Source organism: Octodon degus, unplaced genomic scaffold (genome assembly GCF_000260255.1).
Source record: "Octodon degus isolate 3935 unplaced genomic scaffold, OctDeg1.0 scaffold00003, whole genome shotgun sequence".
Classification (NCBI taxonomy): Eukaryota; Metazoa; Chordata; class Mammalia; order Rodentia; family Octodontidae; genus Octodon; species Octodon degus.
The window spans coordinates 31,888,841-31,900,676 of NW_004524579.1; positions in this window are offsets into that span (position 1 = coordinate 31,888,841).

The window sequence follows — 11,836 nt, forward strand, 5'->3', positions numbered from 1 at the left end:
GCAAGAAAGAACAAATTTTAAAAATGTTAAAGGTGTGTTTTAGCTAGACCTGTGGATTCAATCAATGAGCACCTGAGAAAATGGTGCTCGGGTATTTGTATTTTCACAGTTCTTCCTCAATTATTATTTAGGCAGCCTGGTTTGAAAAGAACATTACACTGGACAGCCAATAAATCCTGACAGTTTGTTTATGTGATTGATTAGTGGCAAGTTTAATCTACATTTTGATTAGACAGAACATTGACTCACAAGGTCAACTAGCTTAAGAGACAAAGATCCAAGGCACAAAGTCCTACCTCTACTATCTAGAAAAATAACTCTTTATAAGCTCTTTGTTCTTCTTCTTTTTCCTTTTTTTTTGTATTTTGTTTGTTTGTTTGTTTGCTGAGGATGTGGCTCAGTAGTAGTATGCTTGCCTATAAGCTCCTTTATTTAAAGCCTTTTATAAAAGGCCTTCTTGCACACATTCTCTGCCTCATGAAATGTGAGGAATCTTATAAGAAGCATAAAACTTCATAAAATAAAAATGCAACTTAAGTTACCAGCAATATGATCACAGGCACCTGACCTACCCCTGCATGATTTTGGCCAAGTTCATCAACCTTCACACATTTAAGGGAAATGTTCTTAATAGGAGTAAAACCATTCAAAAGCTCTCTCATCACTCAAATTGCTGTCATGAGTGCCGCATGAGCAGTGGTTTGTTGAATTGAATGATAATAAGCAGAGGTCTGCTGAATTGAATGATTCAAGGTTTTCTGAATACGCTTGATAGAGATTGACTACCAATCAAACTAGCATCTATTTTAAATGATTGAAAACCCTGAAATGGTGCTGATATCATATTATTCTCCATCAAGCATGTAGTCAGACAGGATTCCATATGCTTAACCTTCCTCTAGGCTTAAGTGCCTCTAACTGCTGGGGTGGCTCATTTATCCATCCATGAATGGTCTGCAAGAAACAGCCTGAGACTACACCTGAAGGTGGCTCATAGCCATAACTCCAAATGGAAAGGTTTCAAAGGTAACCTGGGAAAATATTCTGAAATTCTGGAGTTTGTAAAATAATGTGATAGGAAGCATGGAACATACTACTCAGGAAAATGAAATGATCAGACCTTGCAACTCATAACTGTACAGAGCTACTAGACATATATGACAAAGTCCATGTCAGAACTGAAGACAAAGGGTGGAAATGTGAGCTAGGGGCCAGGTGAATGCAGATGGGCATCATCTAGAGACAAAAGGAAATATATAATGGGTGAAGACTTGGGTTTGAGAAAATGCTGGGTTCCAGAGATTAAGTGCAGGGGAAAAGGGGATGTTCTATATAACAGGGATAGAGTTTCAGTTTTTCAAGATTAAAAAGTTCTAGAGATCCCCTGTACAACAAGGTGCATGCAGTTAACATTACTATACTATATACTTAAAATGGTTATAATGGTAAATTTTGTTTCTTACAATAGTAATAATTTTGCACATATTTTATTATCAATGGCCTTGGCAACATAGTATAGTCTTTCCTCATAGAAATATTCAACAGACTGATCTAAATTTCAAAAAATGCCTCTAAACCAATAAATTATTTTATATCATTGTTATCTGACTGGGATAAATATGGAAAATTAAAATTATCCTCATTGTCCACAAATACACTGAGCAGTCCCAAAAGATATGACCACATATTTAATGATACTAGGTTTGGAATATATGCTAGACAATGATCCTGACTGGAAAATAATTATAAGACTGTAATCATTAAAAGGCTTTTTCAAACATTTGTCTGGCTAAAATTATAACTCAGCCTAAGCAAGTGGCCTAAGTTGTCCTGAGACAGGAACTCTTCTAAACTAATTACTTCACCCACCTCAGTCCCACTTAAAACAGATGTCTGAGTTGAAAAATATTCATGACTGTTTCAAGTATGTTCAGACACTAAATCAAAAATATATATGAACTAATTATATGGTAATAACCCATGCTTCTATAGTAGCTGCATCCTACTCCTTAACATGTCAAAAAACTATCATAAAAGTATGATATTGGGGGTCTGCCCCTTAGCTCACTTCTTTAAGTGGCTGCTTCAACAAAGCAGTCAGGCTCAGGTTGCTGTGGTTCGATCCCCACAACTTAAGCCAGCCAAACCTGCCCTGAAGGCATTCGGTGCAAAAAATAAATAAGATATTAACAGAAGATGGAGTTTGTTTGCTATATACATAAGCCTCATAGCAATTCTTCAAGGTAAGAGTTACCTTACTTCTAGAGAAGGAATTGAGACTCAGAGGGATACGTGACTTAATTAGAGCACACAGGCTGAAGGCAACAAACCTGAAATCTAGATCTCCTTGATTTCAAAGCCTCTCCTCTTTCCATTTCTTAGGCCTGCTTGTTGGGAAATAGAAACCTTGGAATCATGCATAATAGATTAGAGTCAGTGAGCCTGAAATAATTTTTAATAGTTTTTCATCTTATCTATAAAACACCTAGGCACTTAAAAGTTGAAAAGGAAAAATGTTAAACAACAGTGTCAGAAATTGTAGACCTAACAGTCCTACAATGGATTAATAGTTTATTATCCAGCTACATTTATCATTGTTAAAAATACAGAGAAAAGTCAGACCCACCCAATCAATTTTCAAATTTGTTGACCACATTAATTCCATTACTCATCAAACACTTTTGATCAGGCTTCCTATTTGGTTAAAAAATATGTACCCTCTATTTGCTGGTTATCTATTGATAAACATCCAACTACTACAGAATTTGTTGTCCTCAAAACACCACAATTTTGTTAGTCCTGACTCATGATACAACTCAGTTATACAGCTTCAGGGGGGTTTCTCAAGGTTCTCCCCTAATACCACTGCCAGACTGGTTTGAAAGGTTCAAGACTGCTTCTCTAATATGCCTGGTGCCTTGGAGCACATAGCCTAAATGTTGGGTTCAATTAAAGCTTTCTCTCCTCCCATGAGCTTTCTCTGCCCTGAAACTTCAGGGCCTTCCCACAAGGTATTCCCAGGAGGAGACATTTCCTTCATAGAAGCTCAGGATTTCATGAGTGAAAATTCTCCAAAAGGTGATGTGGACTCTGCAATCTCATGATGACTGGGCATGGACACTGTCTCCTATTGGTCAAAGTAGTCATAGAGCCAGCACAGATTCAAGTGTAGTGAGCCAAGAATCCCACCTATCATTGGAAGGAGTGGCAAAACTATTTGGAGGCAACTTTAATCTCCTATGCTGTATTACAAACTTGTACTACTGAACTAATATAGCTTGATGATTACAAAACACGCAATGTGGAAAAATGTCTAGGAAGAAATAAATAAATACACAAGTAACCATTAATATTTTCTTCCCATTGACTTTGGATCATATAAGCAGATAATTACAACTTACTGTGAAAATGTAATTACACAAGAAAACATTAAGGGTTATAGGAGCATGAAAAGTATTGACAACGTGGATTGAGAGGGTTGAAGAGCCAATATCAAGCAGTCTGTCCAGACTCTATGTCTCTTGTCATTGTTTTTATAGATGTGGCATGGTTTTTCTAACCCACCAAAATTACAGAGTCCCTGGAAATGGAACAATAAGCACATTTGTTTGTTTTCCTATACTAAATGCTCAGTGAGCTTTTTAATTGATATGTATGGATTGGAACTAAGCCATTGATATCAGTTCCAATTGATGGAACTGATTGATTAGTTCTTTGGTGCTGAATGTATAAAACTGCACTCCTAAACAGTCAGTTTGTCAGAAGGGTGAGGGACTAAGAGTTTAGAAGTAGAAAGTTCAAGTATATCAACACTACTGGAAACACAATGTTGATTCATATCTGACAGCACTTAACAGATTACAACCAGTATTTATAACCAGTTTGCAATACTTTAGTATTGAAGTAAGGTATTGAAAAGTATTTTTAATATGGGAAAACTGGGGCTTTATATAGTCTTCTTAATAGTATTCACAGAACATGCCTCACCACATTATTTGTATTACTTTGGAATTAATGGTAAAACTAAGGGGCAAAAGCATACATATGCAAGAATCAAATGGTTAAGCAAGCAGTTTAGATGACTGAAGCATCTCACATCTGGCTGTTTTCTTCCCCTTCCCCCAAGAAAACTGCCCACTCTTGAGACAGCTCTAAGCCCAAACTGTTTTTCTCCTACTTTTTCAGCTTAGCCTGATAGTCTATATAAAAGTCAGCAAACTCTTAGCTTGGTGGATTTTTCTTCTTCCTGAGTGTCCCTAATAGCTGGGCACTCTCAGTTTAGAATCACCCTCTGGGCCTCTGAGTGACTGAACTAAGTGTTGCCTCTGAGTGATCTTTCCATCATCTATGCCCCCCATGTCACACTCTGCAACAGGAGAACAACACACAAGACATGACAACCCTAGACACACACACGAGCAACAATAAAACTCATTTTAGCCCAATATGACTTACAAGTATGCTTTAAGACATGAATAAGTACAAACTGCTAAGCTATTAATCCCCAGGATGGTTATAAAATTTCTAAACATGTATCTCTATAACAGTGAAAGAAAAAAGGAAAAGTAGATTATACCAATCAAACTATTTATTTAATGGTTGATTTCAAATTTTCCCCATTCCATTATTTGTTTGTTATATAGTATATATTTCAAATTCAACTTAAGGTCAATGAAACACCAATATATCTATTGAATAGTTTTTTAGAAAGAAATAGAAAATGTTTTTCTATTAAGATACCATAATTGCTTTTGAGCTATTTTCGATGTTTTTAGAACATATTTGACTGTTTTGCAACCTATAATCAGTCTTATTCCAAGCGGGTTTTTTTTTTTCCAGTTTGTTTTTCTCCTTGTTTTAGTGTCTCATTTAAATAGCTATTCTTTCCAATGCTCATTGCCTATAAAGAAGGAATTTAAAGAGAAAAGATAGTGATAAAGAGAAGTCTCTTACTGGTTTGAGTTTAAAAAAAATACTTAGTAAAAAACAAATAAAAATCTCCTCACCTCCTGGCACCTTCTTCCAAGTACTATTTCTGATTCCAGCCTTACAGTAGAAGCAGGTGGAAAGGACCAGATGGTGAACAGGAAGAGAAACAGGTGGAGCCCTGGAAGATGGGACAGAGATAATGGAGCGCAGTCAGCTCTTGGGACTGTAAGGGAACAGGCCCTCCAGGGCAAGCCCTGCCTCCCCACCCTTGCTTTGTACATTATCCCTTCAGGGGGTATCAGTGAGAGCTTCTCTAGATCTGCAATCAACAGGAACATCTTTAATTTAATGAGAAGAAAGATTTCTACTAATAGTGTGTGGACAGGATATCATGTCTGTATCTTGTACTATGAATGACCACAAAGAAGACAACAATATGCAATGTATTAATTACTGAAACTGTCCAACTAATCAGTTTTGAAACTGTCTCATTGCTATTGGTTTCTCAAAATTAATTTTTTAAAAAAAACAAGAACATCTGTATAAGATTCTATTTGTTGTCCATTCAACTTACCCTGTATGGATAACCTCTTGTACCAATGATAGACTTCTAATTCTAGAGGAAAAAATGTAACCTTCATGGAAGAATATAGAGAGCAAGTTCTCCTCCCTCTGGTACAGAGGAGGGCTAAATGGAACCAGCTAGTGATTCATCTTCATGAACTAGGACATAAGATAAACATAGTAAGATTCCTAAGACACAGGACAAAGAGTTTTCCCAAGTTCTGTAGTGAGATATTTTAATTGTTATTAGAGTTCTTTAGTAAAACAGAACCAAGATGAGAGATATATATAATAATTTCTATTATATATGATACAATGTGTCTTTAATGATGTAGTATATTTATAATATTCAATTTTGGAATATATAACTATATGATAACATTGTTGTAGATTATATTATTATTGATAATTACACATATTATATATTAATATTTAATATATTAGAGAGAAATGCATTATAATGTTTCAGCTCTGACCATTATGGAGACTGAAAATCCCACAGTCTGTTTCTGAACCTGGAGACTCAAGAAAGCCTGTGATGTAGCTCAGGTCGAAAGCCTGAGAATCAGAAAATCAATGGTGCAAATTCTAGTTCATGTCTGAAGGCCTGAAGAGAAGAAGCCCTGAAGCAAGGAGAAATCAATGTCAGGACTCAGGCAGTTGGGGCAGATGGAGAGGAAATCCAGCTTTCTTCCCTCTTCCTACTATATTCAGACTCTCAAAAATTGGGTAGTGCCCACACAACAAGTGAAGATGTTCTTCATTGCTCTGTCAGTCAGTTCATATGATTCATATTCAAAGATTCATATGCTAGTTTTTTCCAGAGATACCCTCACAGACATACACAAAAATAATACTTTATCAGTTATCTGGGTACCCCATGGTTCAATCAAGCTGACACATGAAATTAACTGTCATGGGCATTTTATGAATCTTTCTAACAGAGATCTCCGGGGGTAAAAGGGTGGGATCAAAAGGCAATTTTTGAAGACTAGTTCTCTGTAAGTTCTCAAAACAATCATGCTGTTCATGCTTTATGACTAAAAGGCATATCTATCAGGTAAAAGACTTTTTGGACCCCAAATTCATCTTCTCTTTCTTACCAAACTCCTATAAAAAGCAACAAGATAAACATTACTGAAAATAGCAATAAAAGAATAGTGTGGGTTGAAAATGGTATTTATCAATATTCTGCCCCAACTATTTGAATAAAAAACAATAATTAGAAGTTATAATTAAATTACTAAGATTTTTAAAAGTAAGAATAAAATGCTAAGGCTTTTACTGGCTTTAAGACTCAATGATTCTATGAAGCAACCTCATAACACTTTCATAAAAGTAAAATATTTGCAAAATACAGCTTTAAATCTATTTTCAAATGGATAAACTAAATCTTAATTGATTAATTATATAATCAGTAACAACTATTCTTACAAGAGCAACTCCTAGGTCTGGGATCTTTGTTTTGTGTCAAAGCCACAACTATAGCACAAAATATCCTAGTTAGATGCCCACACTGAAAGGCCAGCAGCAGGGCCAGGCAGACTGTGCCCAACACAGCTGTGGCCATTCATGATGAGAGGGCTCCAACGAGAATGCAGGATGCATGAGGAATGGTCTTTTATTCAAAGTGTCAGTCCATGAACCTTCCGCTCCTTCTCTACTTTCATCCCTTCTCCAATACCTAAACATGCTTTGGTATTTAAGATAATAAATTCAGCATCGGTCACTCCTTTTTTAAAAGATGTTCTCAGACAGAAATGACTAAATAAAAATAGTTTTCAGTGAAAAAGATCCAAGATCTGGCTTGTGCTGACTCCTGTTCTCACTGGGAATGAGGCTTCTGCCCCATGCCTTTTGTTCTTTCAACAGTATCTAAAATCAATTGCAGGTGATACTCAGAGCCTCCCAGCCCCAGAATACTATTTCTATTTTGGTAACCAAGTGATTTCATTATGTGGGAGTTCTATTAGATATTATTGAACAGGTATTTCCATTCTTTCTTTCCTGCCATTGGCCATTGCCCCTGTGAAGCTCCAACCATTGATCCACCTTCCGCGGGCTCATCTCACCACTGACCTGCAATTTGACTCTCCCACCGCCATGCTCCCAGTCAACAGATTCACAGAATGCTCTCGAGTCTCTATTTCTCTGTCAATAAAATCCACCAATGCCTTCCATCTCTGTGAGGACCTCTCACTTCTTTCTTTGCCATAACTGAATTTTCCCCATGATCTCCACCTTCCTTGAAGACCTCTAAGTAGACTCTTTCCTCTCTTCTCTGCCTACATGGTGGGACCAAGATTCTTATAGTTGCTTATTACCACATCAAGGTCATTACCTAATGACCTTTCTGAAAAATCTTCTCTTCATTTAAAATACATGCCACTAGAAATTTGTCTTGTCTCCAATACCTACTATCAATACCCTCACCCTCTCAAATTGCTGATCTAGTTCCTGACCCTTTCATTATCCTTTTACCTTTCCACTTTAACTCTTCCACCATCATAGAGACTATCAAACATTACACAAATGATTTTCTGGGACATTCTTCTTTCTCTAATTCTCTGCTCCAATGACATCTATCTTCATTTCTCCTTAGTCACGCACCACCATGCGCACATCCTGGAACTCATCAGCAGCCCAATTGCTCCATTCCACTAACCTTCTCCTACCACTCTTCAACACTTAGCTCTAATCAACTAAATTCTCTTGCTCTTATTTCTCCCACTACACTCCCTCTCTGAGCTCATTCAAAGCTCCAGATTCTTAATGCTTCTCATTCATATGCACCTAGGATTTTCCAAGCATCAGTTTCTTCCTTACCCAAGCAAAACCCTGTGTAACTTGCTATAGTCACTCTCTACAACCTGTTCACTCCCTTGTTTTGCTGTCATTCTACTATACTTGTATACAGTCTGAACACATGTCATTCTACCCAATAGCACCCCTGGCTTCCACAGAACTAGATGGTAAAGTTGGGCTCATTTCATGCAGGAGCCCAGGTATATCCACCTTGGCATTTCCTACAAAGGATCTGTCAAGGATCAAGCAATAACCTGACATTTCCTAGAGAGGACCAGGCTTCATAGTCAACATTTAACTTATTTACTAGACCATAGCAAGGACAGTTCTTATCTTGAAATATTATAGCAGAGCATATTCTGTCTATCTTATTTGCTTGTTATAAATACAATAGGAACACTGTCTATGAATTTTTGGGATGCTTCTGGTAGAAACAAAAAGGAGTCTTTATATCTGAGTGACTAACTAGTATAAAAACTAAGGAGTAAACTAAAATAGCTACTGATGACCAGGCACGTCTGTTCATCTTCCTCTAAAACTAAGAGCTGTCCTCTGCATAGAGAAAGGAGCTTTAAGAAGATTCACATCTCAGTTCAGGGTTGCTTTAAATTTTAACTAGTAAAGATTTTGTGTAAGATCTATAATTAGAGGGTGTTTCCTTGGACAACACAGCCCTTTAAGGTCCTGCAGGAGACTAGGTATGGTTTACATTGAATCTAAAATGACAAAAATATGTTTTTCCAGGGCCAGAATAGATGAAAAGACCTAGCACGTTGGCCAAGACTAGCAGAAGAGGCAAAATCAGTCCAGTCAGAGGCATCAGGTAAAAGAAAAATGGTCGTGTCTGACCAGATAAAGGAGAAAGTTAAATCTCTATTCTCTTCCCTTGTCTTCCCTTGTCTTCCCTTGTCTTCCCTTGTCTTCCTTTGTCTTCCCTTGTCTTCCCTTCTCTTCTCTTCTCTTCTCTTCTCTTCTCTTCTCTTCTCTTCTCTTCTCTTCTCTCCTCTCTCTCCAAAAACAACATTGGAACACACACACAAACACACACAGAGACACATAACTTTCCTGCTATGGTCCTCCCTATTGTATATTCAAGCAGTTGGACTTCATTAGTTTACTCTTGCCAGCATATAGATATAATCAAATATCTCCTATCATTTAAAAAAAAAAACCTTTCATTTAACCTCTGAAACCTACTTATTTCCACAATTTTTGAGAACAACTCATTCCCCTACTCCTTATTTACCTGTCTGAGAAGCAAGTCTATCCTTCAGTAGACTCTGAAGCCGGATGACTGGATTTAAAAACTTAGGCCCGAAAGAGGGCAAGTTTCTACAGCTCTCTAAGCTTCCTTTTCCTCCTCTATAAAATAAGGATAATGACAGCAACTTCTTCATAGACTTGTGAAGATTTAAAAAGTTAATACATGCAAAGCACTTGGAACAGTGCCTGGGTCTCAGTAAATGCAGTGATGCTAATAATTGTTTATCCTTAAAATTTTGTGATTTGAATTCTGACATTTGCACTCCACTAAAATTCTCTTTGCAGGCATAACATTATGATAAGCTCCCAAATACATCAATTCACTTTAAAAATTAAAGGGAGGAGTCAAGCATCCCTAGACACAAAGGCACAACCTCAGAGGAAAAATGTTGATGCAAGCTCTGAAAAATGCAAAATTCTGGTTAACCATCTTTATTTTAAAAAAAAAGAGAGAAAAATTCCTTACCCATTTCTTTATGTCCTAAATATCTCATAATAAGGAATTTAAAGAATAACTATAGCACAGTGGCCGTACTGAAGACTAGACTAGACATCAGGCTGATGTCACTGTTTAAATCAAATTTACACATAGTTTCTATCTGCTGGTAAATTTTAAACAGCAGAAGCCTACACCCAAGATATAAGACTGTGAAGGTAGCTTTTCTTAACAAATTTATTACAAGAAAGTCTGCATTTTTCATAGGTATTTCCTATGCTCATTTATCTTGAGAAAATTAACCTACAGGCTATAATCTCACTAATCAAGCTGAAATTGGCCTAACTCATATACTAACTATCAAATGTTGGGCGAGTTAGAAATTTGTCTTAACCTCCCTCTTCTAAGTTATATTGTCCAGGAAAATAAACCAGTAGTTCTAATTACTGACTGTTAAAATGCAATGAAAATTTCATTTTCATCAAAGTTCCTGACTTCAATGATTAGTCCCGAGTCAGCAAACGATTTGGAACACTTAAAGCGTTTGACTTGCTTCAGGATTGTTTGCATTTACTTCATTCTCTTATCAGTCAGTGTAGCTCAAATTTAACTTCACATGAGAAAAATTACTTGAAGGACTTCTTTAAAATGTGTTTTCTGGGTCTCCTGCCCAAAGATGCTGAATCCCGTGGCTTGTAGGCAATTCAGAGGATCTGCATTCCTAACGAGGAGGTGATTCTGAGGCAAGTTGTCCTTGTGGTCACCTTCTGGGAAGCTATTTCCTTCCTGAATGACTATATATTTTGTGACTTCAATTACTGACAATTTGCTGGTAAATTCCAAAGCTGTATTTTAACTCAAACTACTCATAATATGCACATTTGTATACGTTCCCTACTGGACAGTAACAACTAGTTTTCCCATTGATTCCTCAGAATAAATTTACCCAAAAACTGACTACTTTCTTCCCTTTTCCCTAAAAGCATATCTGGCCATTTTTATTCCCTATTCCCTGTCCTTCTCTGCTATTATTTTTTGCATACAGTGACCCCAAGACAGTCAGATGCCTACCTCGTTCTCTCCGTCCCACTACCTCAACTGTTGCTTCATCATTTTTCACTCAGACTAAGCTTTTGAATGAAAACTCAGAAAGAACATGAGTTAAAAATAAGAACAAAAAAAAAAAAACATCTTAGACTTATGCCCTAGCACTACAACCAATAAGCCAAAAATAGACTCACCACCAACAAAACGTAAAACAAGAACTGGACAAGATCAATGTAATTTACCATATAACTTAGCTATATACTAAACAAATACCTACCCTTTTCAGATAAAGTTCATAGAACATTAGGTCTTGCTTTATCTTGGTCTTAACCATTCAGCAGAAAAGTATAAAAATGAGGTATAAAAAGGAAAGCCATATTAATATGCTGAGCTGTAAAAGGCTCAAGTCAACAATTTCTGACATTGCCTGTCCTACGGATAACCCACTACTATTATGGACTACTGGACTATATGGGATTATTTTGCTGAATTCACACACCTACAATATCTAAATGGCAATGGAATACCCATCTCTGACAAAACTAAACAAAAAAGGAGAATATAAATGACCATTTTGTAGTGAAATAGATATAGATATAGATATAGATATATAGATATCAGTTACGATAGATAAACAGCTACTTTCTCCTAATTCAAAGAGAAGAAAGATTTGTACTAATAGTGTTTGGACAGGATATCATGTCTGCATCTTGTACTATGAATAACTCTATAAAGATAACAACATGAAATGTATTAATTATTGTAACTGTCCTACTAACCTGTTTTGAAACT